This window comes from Ascaphus truei, chromosome 1, assembly GCF_040206685.1.
Source record: "Ascaphus truei isolate aAscTru1 chromosome 1, aAscTru1.hap1, whole genome shotgun sequence".
Classification (NCBI taxonomy): domain Eukaryota; kingdom Metazoa; phylum Chordata; class Amphibia; order Anura; family Ascaphidae; genus Ascaphus; species Ascaphus truei.
In genome coordinates this window covers 110,852,268-110,870,900 of record NC_134483.1, presented here as the reverse complement: position 1 = coordinate 110,870,900, position 18,633 = coordinate 110,852,268, and the positions used below count along the sequence as shown (strand labels likewise).

At 46.4% G+C, this 18,633-nt stretch overlaps 1 protein-coding gene across 2 annotated transcripts in view; it reads right to left on the bottom strand.

Moving 5' to 3' along the window:
* The window catches only part of ARSK (arylsulfatase family member K), a 139,488-nt gene that overhangs the window by 15,906 nt on the left and 104,949 nt on the right, over positions 1–18,633 (bottom strand). The gene's annotated exons all lie outside the window — the stretch shown is intronic.

Sequence of the window (18,633 nt, the reverse complement as noted above, 5' to 3'; positions counted from 1 at the left end):
TATATTTATATAGAAAGAAAGATCTGTCTTTTTTTTTTTTAAACGTTTTTAACCCCCCTTTTGGATTAATATGGCCTTAGGTGGTTAACTGTGTGAGCACCGACTGTGATAATGCCCTTTCACCATCACATGGTGCTGGGTGACTAGGAAGAATCATAGCCCTACCCTCTTCTGCATAGTGATAGTGATGTAATATATATAGAGGGGAGAGTTTTCTAGGTCAGGTCCCTTCTGGGTGAGAGTTAGCTACTGTATGGACCTTCCAATTAAGCTGATCCAGCTATGCCTCAAGGCTGCAGCTTGGGGAACCCCTTGGGTATAGGCTTCCTCCATGGGAATCATGAGTAGTGTTGAGCCATTCCTGGGGATGCTATCTATGCAGGGCACTGTCCCTAACTATAAAACAATAAATAATGGGAATCCATACCCTATATACCAGACACATCTATATTATAACCTATGCACTCTATTCAAAGTGAGATCCCTCCTCTTCAACTTCTCCTGGGACCTGTGCGGACTTCTGTGATTACTTGCTGTCTTAGAATATCTGACAGACACTGTTTTAGTGCTTGCAGCTTGTGTAGATTTTGGGGAATGGTGGATGGCAGGAATCTTGATCTTGGGGGATTTTCTGAGATTTCTATAGTATAACCGCTTTGTATAATTTAAAGGACCCAGCGACCTGTTGCATTTTTTTTTTAAACTTTTTATTTTACGATTTTCATTCAGTTATAACAAACTTGGGAAGGGGTATGAGAAGGGGCCTCCACCCTTTTCTCCATTGGATCTCTGAAAGGTGCTGCATCTTCCAATGGAATGATTTTTTATCTGGTGAATCTTGCTACCGCTGCGTCCACTCGGCGTGTTTTCCCGGCCTTTCTTAGGCTGGAGCCATGGTACCGCAGACTGTGCGGATGCGAGCGCACAGACTGCCTTAAGGCAGTGTTCACGTCCATGCGGCGTGCGGGCGGAAGCGGGAGGGGGCGCGCGTTGCACAAGAAATCAGTTCAAACTGATTTGTTGGCGCGACAGGACGGTCACGTGAGTGGTTCGCCCAATGAGGGCGAACCAGCGCCGTGACGTCACTGGCACGCCCCTAGACACGCCCACGGACGGCGCGCGTACCATGGCTTCAAGCGGGTGATGTCACGCCCACGCATGCCTCCGCACGGGCGAAGACACGATTGCCCCAGCCTTATTCTCCTTGAAACGATACACCCTTGCAAATTTCTTAGAAGTGGCACGCTTCCTGTCAGGATGTTTTCACTCATTTAGAAGGAGATCGTTTAACACATTGTGTACTGGAAAGGCTCTATTCCTCTTCTTGGCACCATAAAAAATTATATCCAGTGTATTCAAGACGTCTCTTCAGGGAGACCTAGTGTTGCTGCCATCTATTTGACTCTTTCTATAACTTCGAGGCTGAAGCTAGATTACTCCTCCTTAAACTCCTCTTCATCTGATAAAAAGAGTGCAAGTAGATATCCGATGTAAATTAAATGTCAGACTCTGCTCCTGAGAACTCTGCCTTCTGAGATGTCCTTTGTGTTGGGCTCTTGCTTGAACCCTGAAAGGCTTCCTTTGCTGTTTTTAAATGATTCAAGCATGGATGTCTTGAACTATGTGAAGAACTCAGACATTTGCGCTGGCGCTTTTTCCAAAGCTGTCTTCCTAACGCATAGCTAACATACCTTTTCCAAATGACCCCTCAGGCAGCCTTTCACTACAACCCAAGCAGCTGAGATGCTTGAATTTAGTAGTACATGGTTTAGGCCTTGCTACTGAGTTCACTGCATTTTATAACAAGTGTTATGTTTTAAAGCAATGCAGACATTACGTAAGTTGTATGACTTTGCACTGCAGTGAAGTTTATTCATATTAACATTTTATATATAGACTACAGACAGGAATTATCTCAAATAAATTACTGTCGACTGGCAAACAGCTATATAATCACGGTCCTTAATTTTCTACAATTTGTATTAAAATAACATTTTGTTTACTAGGAAACATTTTTCAGCTACTTGCAGAAGGACTAAAGCTTGAAGCACACATTGCTGAACCATAAGTGCTACTGTGTGCAGATAATTTCTATCTCATGAAAGATATTGAAGTAAGGTTGTTTTTGTTATTTTCATTAGTTTTTTTTCATTAAGATGAGATGTCTCAAGCCTTTTTATCATGTAGATAAATAGATGGGCGATTCTCTTTGGGAAATTTCAATTTATTTACTAATACATTTTATATATTGCTACTAGAGCAGATTAAAGAGGACATTATTTAACAGTCAATCCTTCTTCAAGAGCATTTTTGTAATTTAGTTTTTTTACAGAAAGTGGTTTCTTGTTTTTTGGAAATGTACTGTACATGAACTTGCTTTTCCTTTCTCATTTAGACTCCATTATAAATATATTAACTCTCCTACATCCACGTATACACAACCAAGCAATTACAATAATATGATAATTGATGTGTTTAATATACACATACACAAAAAAAACTATTTAATTTAGAGTGGAAATACACACCCAAAAAGAGAGAAACACATGTTGTATGTATGACAGTTATCAGGCAACAACTCTGGCAGCATTAGTATGTTATTCCTTGAAAAGTAAAGATGCTGGCGGTTCATTTAAGGAGTCAGTAAAAAAACAGGACTCATTGAGAGGTAAGATAAATGTGAAGATTTATAAATAAAATGTTTAAAGTACTGATTAGTGCCAAGTCCTTTTGCTGGCTCTCCTTGTTAATGATGGTGAAGGTGTCTTGCCTGATACCTGGTTAATCTGATGATTTTTTGAACTGTGAATGGGGGGACTCCTTCAGATTTATTTTTTACTCGGTCAATGTAAAAATTCTCTCCCACAGTACTCCTCACAGAGTTGGAGGTGTGCACAGAGAAGTCAAATTCAGATCCAGGGCTGGTAGGAACAGGAATCTCCTATGAGACCAGTGGCCATCTTAGTTTATGATTTATATACCCCACCCAGCCTTCTACTGTAGTTGTTGCTTATTAACTTTTTTGTTCCAGCAGTAGTCTGGGATTTCCTTTGTTCACGCTATCATTGCCAGCATATCTTTGACTTGCCGTGCCATCATTCCCCTACAACTTCTTGCCCTCTGCTCTTTTGTTTTTCTTCTGGCTACTTTACATTTGCACCTAGCTCTGCTGACTTTACAGGTACCTTTTTTGTTTTTAATTGTATCTTCTTTCGACTTCTTGCCCCCTGCTCTATTTTCCCTACTACCTTACTTTTTGCACCAAGCTTTGCAGATGCTACAGATACCTTTACATTTTTACTTTTGTTTAACTACCTTGGTGTGAGCATTAAACACTATACATTTTTCTTATTACAATATCTTGCTATTTTGGGGTTCTGTGCTAAATCTGAGGCTTCCGTACTCCTGATAGTCACAAAACTAACTGAGTAAAATAATCTCTAAAATATCTACAATTCTCTCAAGTTTTAAGTAAATATGTGTGGATCTGTAACAGTAGATTCAGAACAACAAAACATCTTGGTAGGAAAGGATTGGAAAGTGTATCGCTAGGTCCAAAAATGCACCATCAGCTCACCAAATGCAAGGGCTTAAAAACATTTATTGGGACTACATAAAATTGAAAAAAGGACAAACAAAAAAACTAATACATACAACCTCCTACGCGTTTCAGGCTCCTAAGAGCCCTTTCTCAAGTTACCTCCCTTCCTCCTACCTCAGTTGTCCACTATATTACAATATTATTTCTGGGACTCTCTGTTGTAGAGTTTTTAGTAGCTTCACCACTGACCACAACAAAACATCTTGTCCATATCTACATACTACTATAAAATGTGAAACATTACGTTATTGATATTAGCCATGATTGGGTTAATTGAGTTAATTGAAGCTGTCTCATTTCCATGACAACAGAGGGCTATTTAAATCTCACCTCGCCAATAGGCGAGCCCACCCATAATGAAGCATCCCACGCAAAACACTTGTTGGTGTGTCGTTGTCTATGACGTCACAAGGGCTGAAGGGAGAGAGTGTATTAGACAACTCGTACTCCCTACCCTTCGGCTTGGGGAAAAACCCCCACCTTTTATACTGGACACTAGATCTTAATGCAGGAGGACAGGTGATGTTTTCAATGGTGCATTAGACCAGGGATGTTCAAACTTTTCGGTCTGCGCCCCCCTGCCTGCTCTCGTCCCTCCCCCCTTACCTGTTCTCCGGCATCTTCTGATGTTGTTATGGCAACACGTCGCCAGATGCCACCAGAGACCAATGCTTTGGGGAAGAGTGCGGGCCTCTGTAAGCGACACGCACCTCCCCCCCCAAAAAAAATGTTGTGCCCCCCAGTTTGCGTACCCCTGCATTAGACACCTTGCAGCTTCCTCTGTGATTCCAATTCCTGTTTTTATCAGAAATGGTACTACAGGCATACCCCGGTTTAAGGACACTCACTTTAAGTACACTCGCGAGTAAGTACATATCGCCCAATTGGCAAATGGCAGCTCGCGCATGCGCCTGTCAGCACGTCCTGAACAGCAATACCGGCTCCCTACCATATGCACGTATATGACGATTGCAGTACAGTACATGCATCGATAAGTGGGGAAAAGGTCATGCTTCACTTTAAGTACATTTTCGCTTTACATACATGCTCCGGTCCCATTGCGTACGTTAATGCGGGGTATGCCTGTATATGGTTTATATACCTAAATAGAATTACCTAGCAAAGCTCCACACCTTAAATCAGATGAATATATTGCTCTCGTTACTTCCACACTCGGCCTCCGTAGTCACATGATGACATCAGGAGGCCGGCCAATAAAGGAGGCACGGGGAGCTCCTTGCATGCAGAGAGGCATAGCAGGGAATGCAGAATTGCCAGCTGGCCGAACTGAGCCGTCAGTGGTGGCTGAAAGAGCCGCCACAGGTTGCCGACCCCTGACCTAGAACAACTAAACTTGGAAGGATTACTTTATGTATCAAAATAAGGTGAACTGTCATGGTTTGGATCCTCTCGAACACTCCAAAGAGGGTACTGCTAGGAACGTTAGTGTTAGTACAATTTCCCAAGCAAGTCAGCCACTGGGTGTTGTACCTGCTACAATATGTAACTGGCACGTGACGTCATACTGGTAACCCCAGAATACACATAGCTGGGTGGCAAATAAGGAGAGTCAGATAGCAATAAAGTTTACACAGAAAGCAGGCGAAGAGAGAAAGTCAGTTGGCACGTGAGGAGAAAGTAAGAATGCTAGAGAAGGACAGAGATGTGGGAAGAATTGGGGACCTCATAAGGTATTAAAGGAAAGCGATGGGAGGGAGAGAGATGGGGGGGAGGGAGAGAGAGATTAAGGGGGTGAGAGGAGGGGGAGGGAGAGAGAGAAATCAGTGCGGAGCCGGGCTTTAGGACACCAGAGTATTGCAACCTGTACGAAGCTAGGCACATGAGCTAATTGGTTAATAAAGATACGTTTTGTGAAGGTTAATTCTAAATGAGCAGTACTAGATCAATTTCTGAATATACTAGTTCTACAGCAAATTGAAGAGCTGGATTACACCATCACCCGTCCTACATTTATTTTTTAATTATTAATGTTGTATGTAAATAGCGGCTTCTTTCTTATTAATTTAATATGATCAAAGGCTAAGTTTTCAGTACAGATTTTTGACTCCCATACCACAAATCCTATAGTATTGAGACAAGAAGGGCTTCTTTTCTTTCTCTCTTTATGGGTGTAGATTACTCTTATCCCTTCATTGCACCATACCTTGCTTTGATCTTAGGCTGAAGCAAGAGATTTTTTCACTGGTTAAAGTCATCTGGGAGGTAAGCAGAAAAAAAAGAAAGGACACTACACTCAAAAATATATTCAGAAATGAATCCACATATTAAATACTATTGAATATACATAAAGTGCTAAGCAATAGCAACATTCCCAAAATAATAGAAATAATGCAAAAAAAAAAGTAATACTCAGACAAAAAAACAAGCCTACCTAGGGATGCAGCAACATCACGTTTGCGGTACCAGCGCCTACATCAAATGCTGTCTACCTGAACCGGTCACTGTCTCTGTCATGACAGCACAACCTCAAACTGATAATGTCATTATACAAGTCCCCCTTCAGCCAATAGAAAACTAGAAATAAAAATCCTAAATACTGTGTAACCACAAGAACATCATGACATAAAAATGAGGTCATTTAAAAAGCCACAACAAAATGGTAAATATGGACGTGCAACAAAATATGTACTAAAAACCGGAAGAAAATCCCAAATACTGGACCATGCACTTATTTTGCAAAAATCAAATCCAATATTATTAAAGAGTGGTAAAGGAGGTTCTGGGTTCCCCCCCGAGCTGCTTCATGGTCAACTGACTTCCGGAGACGCCCTAGTTTCTGCGGCATCAGGAATAAATATTTGACCACCAGATACAAAATGTCCAGGATATCAGGGCACACTAAAATACCACGTCACAATTGAAAACAATGGTAATGCATGTTATTTCTTTTAATGCATGCAATATTTTCCATGTTTCTTTTTCCATGTCCCCTTTATAATTACTGTCATTTTTACAGATCTCCTAGTGTTTCATTATACTTTTCTCAAACTTGACAAATAAATTAAAAGTAGTAAATCAAGGAATTATTGGTGTAGATTCCTGTTTGCATTGAAATAGGTGTTCACAAGGAGTATTCAAAACACACATATAATTGTCAGAGTGAACCCTCACCATAATCCTCATTCTTGCATTTAATCATCCTTTGTTCCAATCTAATTCTAAAGATCTCATAATTACAATAATTCTTCTCAAGCGTAAAAAAGAAAAAATACTCTCTTACTAGAGTATATATAGGATGAAACCCATTTGCTCTCAGAAAGCAAGTGCAGTATGTATTCTTAACAAAATAATATCGCTATATAATTCCTGGCTATCTTTAAGGATCTGTATGTCCAAAAAGTGAATGGATGTGGCACTGTTTCATAAATAAAGTGTTACACTCTGAAGCCAATTATTAACATTGTGTACAAAATCCAAAAATGTCTGTTCTAACCAAGTTAGGAAAATTATCCTCTGTCTAACGAAACAAAGATCTAACATTACCAAAAATGATCAAATATATAACTTTGTTATTAATGCATAAAATATCTGCAAGGATGGGGCCATATTGGCCCCCATTACTGTTTCTTGAATTTGTAAATATTCCTTATGACATTAAAACAAAATATTTGTAAGAAAAACCTCAAGAGAATAAAGGTTAATTACAACATTTCCATACAAGACACTCACTATGGATGATCAAGGTGTGTATAATGGTAACAACCATAGTGCATAGAAAATCTGATCATTTATGACCTTAATATCGCCACATTTTTCCAAGTAATCATATCTCCCAAAAATAAAGAACTCTTCTCCATAAAATATTCTGAAAAATAATCAATAAAAAGACGCAAAGGTCGCTGCAAAGAATTATTCCCACTACAGTAGATATACCAGGTGGAAAAGGCATCTTTTTGTGGACCTATGTCAAAAGGGTAAAAAATAGCAGAAAGGGGTGAAGAACACAAAAAAAAACTCTGAACAATAGTCTATCGATGATAGTATTCAAAGTGTGATGTATATATCTTCACTATCTAAGCATACAGAATGTTCAACATTTGAAAGTTGATGATCTGCTTCCAGAACATATTGATTGTTGTTTTTAATCACTACTAAATGCTTCATCAGTAATGTATGGGATTTAAATACAAACATGGGCCACTGTAACCTGCCCTAGAGAGTTGGTAAACAGGCACAGTATATACAGTGGCGAGAAAAAGGTTGTGAACCCCGTAGGATTTTCACATATTTCAAACCTAAAATTTTATTAGATCTTAATCTAAGTCCTAATAATAGATAAAGATAACCTGATTAGAGAAATGACACAAAAACACGATACTTTTTCAACATTTATTTATCCACGAATGATTCAACATTCAATATCCATGTGTGAAAAAGTATGCAGACCTTTAGATTCAGTACCTGGTGTCACCCCCTTGAGCAGCAATCACTTCAACTAAGTGTTTCCTGTAACTGCTGGTCAGTCTCTCACATTGGTCTTGGGGAATTTTGGCCCATTCCTCCTTCCAGAACTGCGTAAATTCAGTGATATTTGAGGGCTTCCTTGCATGGACGGCTCGCTTCAGGTCCTGCCACAACATTTCAATGGGGTTTCAGGCATTAACTACTGTGGGCCATTCTAAAATGTGGAATTTCTTCTTCTGCATCCATTCTTTTGTAGATCTGCATGTATGTTTAGTATCATTGTCTTGCTGCATGACCCACTTTCGCTTCAGCTCACGGACAGGTGGTCTGACATTCTCCTCTAGAATCTTCTGATGCAATGCAGAATTAATGGTTGTGTCATGATGGCAAGATGTCTAGGTCCTGAGGCAACAAACCAACCCCAAACCAGCACACTCCCACTTGACAGTTAGGATAAGGTTCTTCTGTTCAAACGCAGTGTTTGGTTTTCACCAACCATAACATTCTATCATTGAGGCCAAAAGGTTCTACTTTGACTCGTCTGTCCAGAGAACATTGTTCCAGAATTCTTGTGGATCATCTAAAGTATGTTCTCTTTGGCAAACTTTAGACGGGCAACAATGTTCTTTTTAGAGAGCAGAGGTTTCCCCCTTGCTATCCTACCATGAACACCATTCTTGTTCAGTCTTTTTCTTATAGTTGAGTCAAGAACACTCACAATAGCCAAAGCTAAAGTGGCCTGTAGATTCTTGGATGTTACTCTGGGGTTCTTTGTGACTTTCTGGGTGATTTCTCGATTTGTTCTTGGAGAGATTTTAGTATGGACACTGCTCCTTGGTAGAGTAACGGTGGTCTTGAACTTTCTCCATTTGTAAACTCTGGGCAGTGGATTTGTGGAGCCCCAAATCCTTAGAAATGTTTTTGTAACCCTTTCAAGACCGATGAGCATCAATTGGCTTTCTGAGGTCCTCAAAGATTTCTTTTGATAGTGGCATGACATGTTTCCACACACCTGTATGGAGAAGACCAAACTCAAAGTTTCTGATCTTTATATTAGGGTGGGGCTTCCAAAACTCACCCCTGAAGATCTACCTACTTATTTAAACACCTGATTCCAATTATCCCCTTTAATTTAGCTGATAAGACCTGGGTTTTACATACTGTTTCACATCCCCAGACACTTAATTACTCATTGCTTGTATAATTCATATATCATTTTGTTTCAAAAGACATGGAATTGATGAATATAATCTCTATTGGATATTTAAGAAAATACTGGTTTTGATTTCAAGAAGGTTATCATGGAAAAACTATGTAATTGCTGTAATTATTATTGGGGTTCACAAACTTTTTCTCGCCACTGTATAATTATTGCACTCACTTTACGGCTTGCCTTTTGTCTAGGATGTATCTTCAATGTACAGGTATTAAGGCATACTAGTACATAAATATTTTGAGGACTACTGTATATTACACAGGGGACCAACAGCAATATGTTTGCAGGAGCGGAACAAATGAACAGTGGGCCCTGATCGGAATCATTTTCTGGGTTCCACAACCACTCCTGCTCCCTGCAGTCCCCCTCCACTGTATTGTACCGCTGCAGTGCTATGGATTCTAGGGCACAATATTTCCTTTCTGGTGGTGACTGGCAACATGACAATGAAGTTTGGATGGGGGCCATTTTTATTTCCCACAAGGGAGCAGAAACACGGCACATAACAAATTAAGCATCTCGATGGGGTCTCTGGAGAATACAGTAGCAAAGCAATTTAGCAACCTACATGTTGAAGGGCAGCAGTATCAGAGCACTTAACCTTGGTTCTTTCTAGCTGTTTGTAACCTACATTCACTTTGTACAAGTAATATTATTCATTCTGTAAAGCGTTACCATGCAACAGTTCTCAAAATAGCTTGTTTGTAATACCAGACACCTGAATACAACTAAGTGCAGTTTTAAAAGAATATTGTTCCATGATATTTTCAAAACCTGTTTGTGACAGCGAGCAGGGATGGCTAGGGGATGAGTTTCAAGGGGGATTTTGCGGAGGAATTGTTGTCAGAATGTGCCTAGGTAGTTGGGGTACAGAGTTGTCCATTCCCCTAAAAATGTACCTGGGAATCATGTCTTATTTCTGGATACATGTAGGCACATTGTCCCGGCAATATCTCCCCTTGAAAACGCAAGCACAACTCAACACTAGAGTACCCTACTTTAGGGTGAATGGGGCATAGGGATGAACAAGTGTCCCGGAAGCTGAGGGGATCCCTTGGTTAAAGGAGGGTACCCCAGTTAGTGCCCAGTTGACCTAGAACCTGTATTGGGTTTGTGGGTGCCCCAACCGTATAAAGTTGAGGTGCGACTCTCAGAGTCCAGAGTAAGTCCCAAAAATAGTGTAAGGGGAATAAGGCTGATAGGAATAAAAGTACATTTTTCTTATTCTATTCCCCATACCCAGAGACTTAGGAGTGTATTGAGAACCACATTTTATTAATGTATTATAAAGTAATGTGCTTGGGACTTTTGGAACCAATGCCCAAACAGACTGCCCGGGCTAACCCACAGGTGCCGGTGAGTCTGCTGGAAATTGGAGTTCAAAGAAACCAGAGGATGCCAGAGGTGAGAAAACATTTGGTTAGCAGTGAAGGGCTGAGTACCTATGTCCGGAGAACAATGGCAGTCATCTAGGATGCCACTTGTTCTGCCAGACCTGAAGGAGCCTGTCCCAGCAGGTGCCATTGAGATAGCCAGGGAGTGAGGTGCCAGGCTTGCGCATGTCTCCTGGCTATTTCATATTTCCTGCTGATCTGGCTTTTTTTACCGGCTTGGCTCTGATTGGTTGCTGGGAATTTTCCCACGCGATGATTGGCTGCTGAGTTTCATGAATGAAACGAGGAATACTATAAAAAACCTGTGAGCCAATGAGATTCGAGTTCTCCAGTAGAAAGAGCGCTGGTGGGCTTTTCAAAGTTGCTCTTGCGCGAATAGCAGAGCAACCGGCTTCGATTTCAAGCCAGAAAGGCCTGCCTGTCAGAAACTAAGTCCCGACTTTTGCACCTAAGTTTTCAAAATTGAACGTAGCGGACGAGGCTGGGATTTCATGTTGATTTGAGTTCTAGGGGATCGGTGGTAGCTCGCTGTCAAGAAAGCACCTGCACCTAGGAAAGTCTAGTTTTCGATCCCAGACCCCCAGTAAGTGTGTCTTTGTGTCTGTATTTTGTGTTCCATTGTGTGTAAGCGAATTTGTGCGAATACCGGTGCCTGTATCTCAGGAAGCAGGGGGTCCCCAGACCGGAAATTGATGCGGTTCAGCTCCGGAGACCCCTGCTCCCGCACACTAGTATTAAAATTTAAATAAAAACACTGCGTTCTCCTGTGAGAGTTGTGCAGGGAGAGGTGGCTCTCTCTGTGCAGCTCAGATTGTGAGAAGCTCGCAGGGGGAGAACTTAGAAGATATCTGAGATCACTTTACGCCGAGAGGTATTGGCATTTTCCTACCTCACGGTTTGAGATGGTTTCAGGTTCTTTCTGAATACCTTCATAACACAAATGACAAACTGTTCAGTGGGAACATGCCAAACCTTGCAAGATAGCAGCAAAGTCATCGAAGCTACGAGAATAGGCCCCTTTAGGTCTAAGAACAGTGGGGAATGGCAGAGGCTCAGTAAGAAGGTTTGATGAAAACACTGTTTAATCAGAGCAGAGTCAAGGCAATCAGAGGTCATCCATAGGCAGGCAGCGTATAACTTAAGGGGTGTAAGGAATCTGCTCCTGGGTTTGGCTGGAACTCATTCCTTACAGAGCTGTGGAGTTCCAGACCAACCCCCCTGCTCCTGCAATCGCTGCAATCTGCATGCCTCCTGTGCAGCTCTGTCCCTATTCGCTGGCTGTGCTATATAGAGTCAGCCCTTCCCCCCAAGAGGTTGCTGAGCATAAACCAAGTTCTTCTTGGATATAACTGTGCTTGCTACGAGCACTCCTGCCTTAGCCTTTTCTGTTTTCCGTGCTGAAGCGCTGGAGTCCCCAGCACTAAAGCTGCGTTGTTCCTGCTGCCTGTCTGCATATTCCTCGTGCAGAGGCATGCAACCTTGTTCCTGTTGCCTGTCTGCATATTCCTCGTGCAGAGGCCTGCATCGTGTTCCTGAGGCCTGTCTGCATATTCCCCTGCAGAGGCCTTCATCATGGCCTGCTCCTGTTCTCCTTGCAGAGGCCATTCCTACGCTGCAGCTTCTACGCTGAAGCGCTACACACCTGCCTTCCTGTTGCCAAACTATGCTTGTACCCATGACCATCGCTCCTGTGCCGCCTGCCTTGACCCCAGCCTGGATATTGTTAACCACGCCATCTCCAACCCTGACCCGGCTACGTTTGACCATGGAATACGCACTCCGGACCTGACTCCGTGGCCTAAGGTCGGTGTATGTACATCCCCACCTCAACCACGCGGTCCGGTCCCGGTTTGTGGAAGGCACAAGCGTTACAAGGGGTTAGGCAAAGGCAAAGTCCAGAATTGATCTGAGGTCCTTCACAGGCAGGCAGCAGTAAAACAATGGTTTAGGCAAAGGTAAAGTCCAGAAGAGATCCAGGTCATAGCAGAGAAGCAGGCAGCAAATAGCTTGAGAGGCCGTGGGAAACAGGTCCGTGAACTGGCAAGGAAAAGACTTGCAACACAGAGTGCTACAACTTCCTGATCTAAATAGGCCTTAACCAGGAAGTGGATGGCGCACCAACCACCCCTAACCCCATGTGTCGGCAGCCTTGCGAGCGCTCCCTTTCCACCCCTGTATTTCTCTCCATCCCTGTCTCTCACTCACTCCCCTCCCTCTCTTACAGCTAGGGTGACCATTCGTACTGGTTTTACCGGTACAGTCCCGTTTTTTTGAGGCCTGTACCGGTTTAAGTCTGCCCCGGTTTTTGTCCCGGTTTTTGTCCCTGGTCCCGGTATTGCGGGGCAGCGGCGGTGCGGTGGGTAAGTATTTTCTATGTGTGAATGCTGCCGGGGGGACTGAATGCAGGAGAATGCCGGGGGCGGGACTTAGAATGCCGGCCGGTCCGCAGGGGATTGGATAAATGATGCTGCTGGGGGCGGGACTTAAAATGCCGGCCGGCCCGCAGGGGATTGGTCGCAGCATGTCAGAGGAAGCCGGGGGCGGGGCTTCCGCTTTGTGAAGCGCACACGTGACTGACTGCCTTCCCGCTCCCGGCTTCCCTGTGTGCGGTGAGTGTCCCCTTCTGTCCCGGGTCCCAGCCAGCAATAGGAGGTGGTAGCGGGGGTGCGCCTGCCCTTACCCCCCGGCGTGCGCGCCTGCCTTTGCCCCCCGGAGCGCGCGCCTGCCTTTGCCCCCTGGCGCGCTCCCACCTTTGCCCCCCGGCGCTCACTTCCCCCCCCGTCCACTTGGTGTGGGAGATAGGCTCGGGGGCGGGCAGTGGTGGCTGCACGTTGTGCGGGCGGTGCAGGGGCTGGCGGGGTGTATGTGTGTGTGTGTGTGTATCAGTGGGTGGGTGTGTATCAGTGTGTGTGTGTATCAGTGTGTGTGTGGGTGTATCAGTGGGTGGGTGTGTGTGTATCAGTGGGTGGGTGTGTGTGTATCAGTGGGTGGGTGTGTGTGTATCAGTGGGTGGGTGTGTATCAGTGGATGTGTGTGTGTATCAGGGGGTGTGTGGGTGTGTATCAGTGGGTGTGTGGGTGTGTATCAGTGGGTGTGTGTGTATCAGTGGGTGTGTGTGTGTATCAGTGGGTGTGTGTGTATCAGTGGGTGTGTGTGTATCAATGGGTGTGTGTGTGTGTGTATCAGTGTGTGTGTGTGTGTGTGTGTGTATCAGTGTGTGTGTGTATCAGTGGGTGTGTGGGTGTGCGGGGGGGGATGTATCAGTGGATGTGTGTGTGTATCAGGGGGTGTGTGGGTGTGTATCAGTGGGTGTGTGGGTGTGTATCAGTGGGCGTGTGTGTGTGTGTGTGTATCAGTGGGTGTGTGTGTGTGTGTGTCAGTGTGTGTGTGTGTATCAGTGTGTGTGTGTGTATCAGTGGGTGTGCGGGGGGGGTGTATCAGTGGATGTGTGTGTGTGTATCAGGGGGTGTGTGGGTGTGTATCAGTGGGTGTGTGGGTGTGTATCAGTGGGTGTGTGTGTGTGTGTGTATCAGTGGGTGTGTGTGTATCAGTGGGTGTGTGTGTGTGTGTGTGTATCAATGGGTGTGTGTATCAGTGTGTGTGTGTGTGTGTGTGTGTGTGTGTGTGTGTATCAGTGGGTGTGTGTGTGTATCAGTGGGTGTGTATCAGTGGGTGTGTGTGTGTATCAGTGTGTGTGTATCAGTGGGTGTGTGTATCAGTGGGTGTGTGTGTGTATCAGTGCGTGTGTGGGTGTGTATCAGTGGGTGTGTGTGTGTATCAGTGAGTGTGTGTGTATCAGTGTGTGTGTGTGTGGGTGTGTGTGTGGGTGTCTGTATCAGTGGGTGTGTGTGTATCAGTGGGTGTGTGTGTATCAGTGGGTGTGTGTGTATCAGTGCATGTGTGTGTGTATCAGTGTGTGTATCAGTGGGTGGGTGTGTGTGTGTGTATCAGTGGGTGTGTGGGTGTGTATCGGGGGATGTGGGTATCAGTGGGTGTGTGTATCAGTGGGTGGGGGTGTGTGTATCAGTGGGTTGGGTGGGTGTGTATCAGTGGGTGTCAGTGGTGGGTGTGAGTATCAGTGGGTGGGTGTGTATCAGTGGGTGGGTGTGTATCAGTGGGTGTCAGTGGTGGGTGTGAGTATGAGTGGGTGGGTGTGAGTATGAGTGGGTGGGTGTGTATCAGTGGGTGTCAGTGGGTGGGTGTGTGTATCAGTGGGTTGGGTGGGTGTGTATCAGTGGGTGGGTGTGTATCAGTGGGTGTCAGTGGTGGGTGTGAGTATCAGTGGGTGGGTGTGTATCAGTGGGTTGGGTGGGTGGGTGTGTGTGTGTGTGTGTGTATCAGTGGGTGTGTGTCTCCCTCACCCTCCCTGTCTCTCCCCCTCCCTTTCTCTCCCCCTCCCTTTCTCTCCCCTTCCTGTCTCTCCCCTCCCTGTCTCACCCTCCCTGTCTCTCCCCTCCCTGTCTCTCCCCTCCCTGTCTCTCCCCTCCCTGTCTCTCCCCTACCTGTCTCTCCCTCCCTGTAACTCACTGTCTCTCCCTCCCTCCCTGTCTCTCCCTCTCCCTCCCTCCCTGTCTCTCCCTCTCCCTCCCTCCCTGTCTCTCCCTCTCCCTCCCTCTCTGTCTCTCCCTCTCCCTCCCTGTCTCTCCCTCTCCCTCCCTGTCTCTCCCTCTCCCTCCCTCCCTGTCTCTCCCTCCCTCCCTGTCTCTCCCTCCCCCTCTCCCTCCCTCCCTCCCTGTCTCTGCCTCTCCCTCTCCCTCCCTGTCTCTCCCTCTCCCTCCCTCCCTCCCTGTCTCTCCCTCCCTCCCTGTCTCTCCCTCTCCCTCCCTCCCTCCCTCCCTGTCTCTCCCTCTCCCTCCCTGTCTCTCCCTCTCCCTCCCTCCCTGTCTCTCCCTCCCTCCCTGTCTCTCCCTCTCCCTCCCTCCCTCCCTGTCTCTCCCTCTCCCTCCCTCCCTCCCTGTCTCTCCCCCTCCCTCCCTCCCTGTCTCTCCCTCTCCCTCCCTCCCTGTCTCTCCCTCTCCCTCCCTCCCTGTCTCTCCCTCTCCCTCCCTCCCTGTCTCTCCCTCTCCCTCCCTCCCTGTCTCTCCCTCTCCCTCCCTGTCTCTCCCTCTCCCTCCCTGTCTCTCCCTCTCTCCCTCCCTCCTGTCTCTCCCTCTCCCTCCCTCCCTGTTTCTCCCTCCCTCCCTATCTCTCCCTCCCTGTCTCCCCCTGTCTCACTCTCTCTCTCTCTCCCCCTGTCTCACTCTCTCTCTCTCCCCCTGTCTCCCTCTCTCGCCCTCTCTCCCTCTCTCCCCCTGTCTCTCTCTCCCTCCCTCCCTGTCTCTCTCTCTCCCTCCCTGTCTCTCCCTTTCCCTCCCTCCCTTTCCCTCCCTCGCTCCCTCTCCCTCCCTCCCTCTCCCTTTCCCTCCCTCCCTTTCCCTCTCTCCCTTTCCCTCCCTCTCCCTTTCCCTCCCTCCCTGTCTCTCCCTTTCCCTCTCTCCCTGTCTCTCCCTCCCTGTCACCCCCCATCTCTCTCTCTCTCTCTCTCTCTCTCCCTCTCCCCCTGTCTCCCTCTCCCCGTCTCTCTCTCTCTTCCCCCCCTGTCTCTCTCTCTCTCTCTCCCCCTGTCTCCCTCTCTCCCCCTGTCTCCCTCTCTCTCTCTCTCCCCCTGTCTCCCTCTCTCTCTCTCCCCCTGTCTCCCTCTCTCTCTCTCCCCCTGTCTCCCTCTCTCTCTCTCTCTCTCTCCCCCTGTCTCCCTCTCTCTCTCTCTCTCTCTCTCTCTCCCCCTGTCTCTCTCTCTCTCTCTCCCCCTGTCTCTCTCTCTCTCTCCCCGTCTCCCTCTCTCTCTCTCCCCCTGTCTCCCTCTCTCGCTCTCTCTCTCCCCCTGTCTCCCTCTCTCGCTCTCTCTCTCCCCCTGTCTCCCTCTCTCGCTCTCTCTCTCCCCCTGTCTCCCTCTCTCTCCCTCTCTCTCCCCCTGTCTCTCTCTCTCTCTCTCCCCATCTCCCTCTCTCTCTCTCCCCCTGTCTCCCTCTCTCTCTCCCTCTCTCTCTCCCTGTCTCCCTCTCTCTCTCTCCCCCTGTCTCCCTCTCTCTCTCCCCCTGTCTCCCTCTCTCTCTATCTCTCCCCCTGTCTCCCTCTCTCTCTCTCTCCCCCTGTCTCCCTCTCTCTCTCTCTCTCTCTCCCCCTGTCTCCCTCTCTCTCTCTCTCTCCCTCTCTCTCTCTCTCCCCCTGTCTCCCTCTCTCTCTCTCTCCCCCTGTCTCCCTCTCTCTCTCTCGCCCCCTGTCTCCCTCTCTCTCTCCCTCCCTCTCTCTCTCTCCCCCTGTCTCCCTCTCTCTCTCTCTCCCCGTCTCCCTCTCTCTCTCTCCCCCTGTCTCCCTCTCTCTCTCTCCCTCTCTCTCTCTCTCCCTGTCTCCCTCTCTCTCTCTCCCCCTGTCTCCCTCTCTCTCTCCCCCTGTCTCCCTCTCTCTCTATCTCTCCCCCTGTCTCCCTCTCTCTCTCTCTCTCCCCCTGTCTCCCTCTCTCTCTCCCCCTGTCTCCCTCTCTCTCTCTCTCTCTCCCTCTGTCTCCCTCTCTCTCTCTCTCCCCCTGTCTCCCTCTCTCTCTCTCTCCCCCTGTCTCCCTCTCTCTCTCTCGCCCCCTGTCTCCCTCTCTCTCTCCCCCCCTCTCTCTCTCTCCCCCTGTCTCCCTCTCTCTCTCTCTCTCTCTCTCTCCCCGTCTCCCTCTCTCTCCCCCTGACTCCCTCTCTCTCCGTCTCCCTCACCCTCTATGTCTTATCTTAACTGCCATATACCTACATTGAAGTAACCTACCCTTCTTTCTTCCAGATCTGACTCAAGTTTCACGCGGGAGACATCGGAAGACAGGTAGGAAACACCTCCCCTCCTGTATAGTACCTTGAGGGACTGCGGATCAGGTAAGATCCCAAGCGGGATTGCTGCTTTAGAAATTGTGAAGAGGGGGCGTCCTGACACTGGTTAATGGGTTCAGAATCATTCACATCTGGGTTTTTTTTTCGATTAGTGAGGTCATCCAACGCACGCGCACACACGCACGTAACAAGGACTAATGGTAGTAAAGTATAAGTGTACTACAATAAATAAACTGTTATGTAAAAAAAAAAAATGTGTCCCGGTTTTTCATTTTCAAAATCTGGTCACCCTACTTACAGCCCCTCTCTCTTCTCTCCCGAACAGGGGTGGCCAACTCCAGTCCTCCAGGGCCATCAACAGGCCAGACAATAGGGATATCCCTGCTTCAGCACAGGTGGCTCAATCAGTGGCTCAGTCATTCTAACTGAGCAACCTGTGCTGAAGCAGGGATATTCTTAAAATCTGACCTGCTGGTGGCCCACGAGGACTGGATTTGGCCACCCCTGCTTTAGAAGAATAAAGGAGCCAGGCTAAACCATCCCAAATAGGTGCTGGAGAAGAACAAGAGGAAACAAAACACCAAGCACAGGAAAGTACTGTAGTTGATGATGTATGGCTAAAGATGGAACCAATCTGTCACCAATATATTTTATTGAGAATAATGATGACATCATTTATATTTCAAATTTGAACTCTGGCTGTGTAAGTGAGAGCATATTGCTGCCCCTTTTCAAGCCTTTGTAGAGGGTAAAATAGAGGCTTAGAAATTGAAGCAATAAACCCAAACCCAAAACGTTTCTTGCCTCCCTGTTTTACTGAAACATTCTCTTATTTAATTCTTAAAGACTACTGTGTATGTCATCCCTGCACTACGACACAATTTGTACCTGTTTTGGGGGCACCTGTTTGCTACACTAGATACATAACTCCTATGGCTTTATCTAGTGAGTGCTGACTGACTACTTTGTGCTTCCCTTTTTTTGGCTTCTGTCTCAGTTATGGGACTTTACAAAAGATCCACTAGTGGCTGGCATCATGTTTACATTAAAAAAAACCATACTGCACAAGTTGTCATTTTACCTTTTTACAACGGTCAACAACAAAAAATTACCAGGTTATCAACCCTTTTCCCCAAATTCAGGGGACACAAA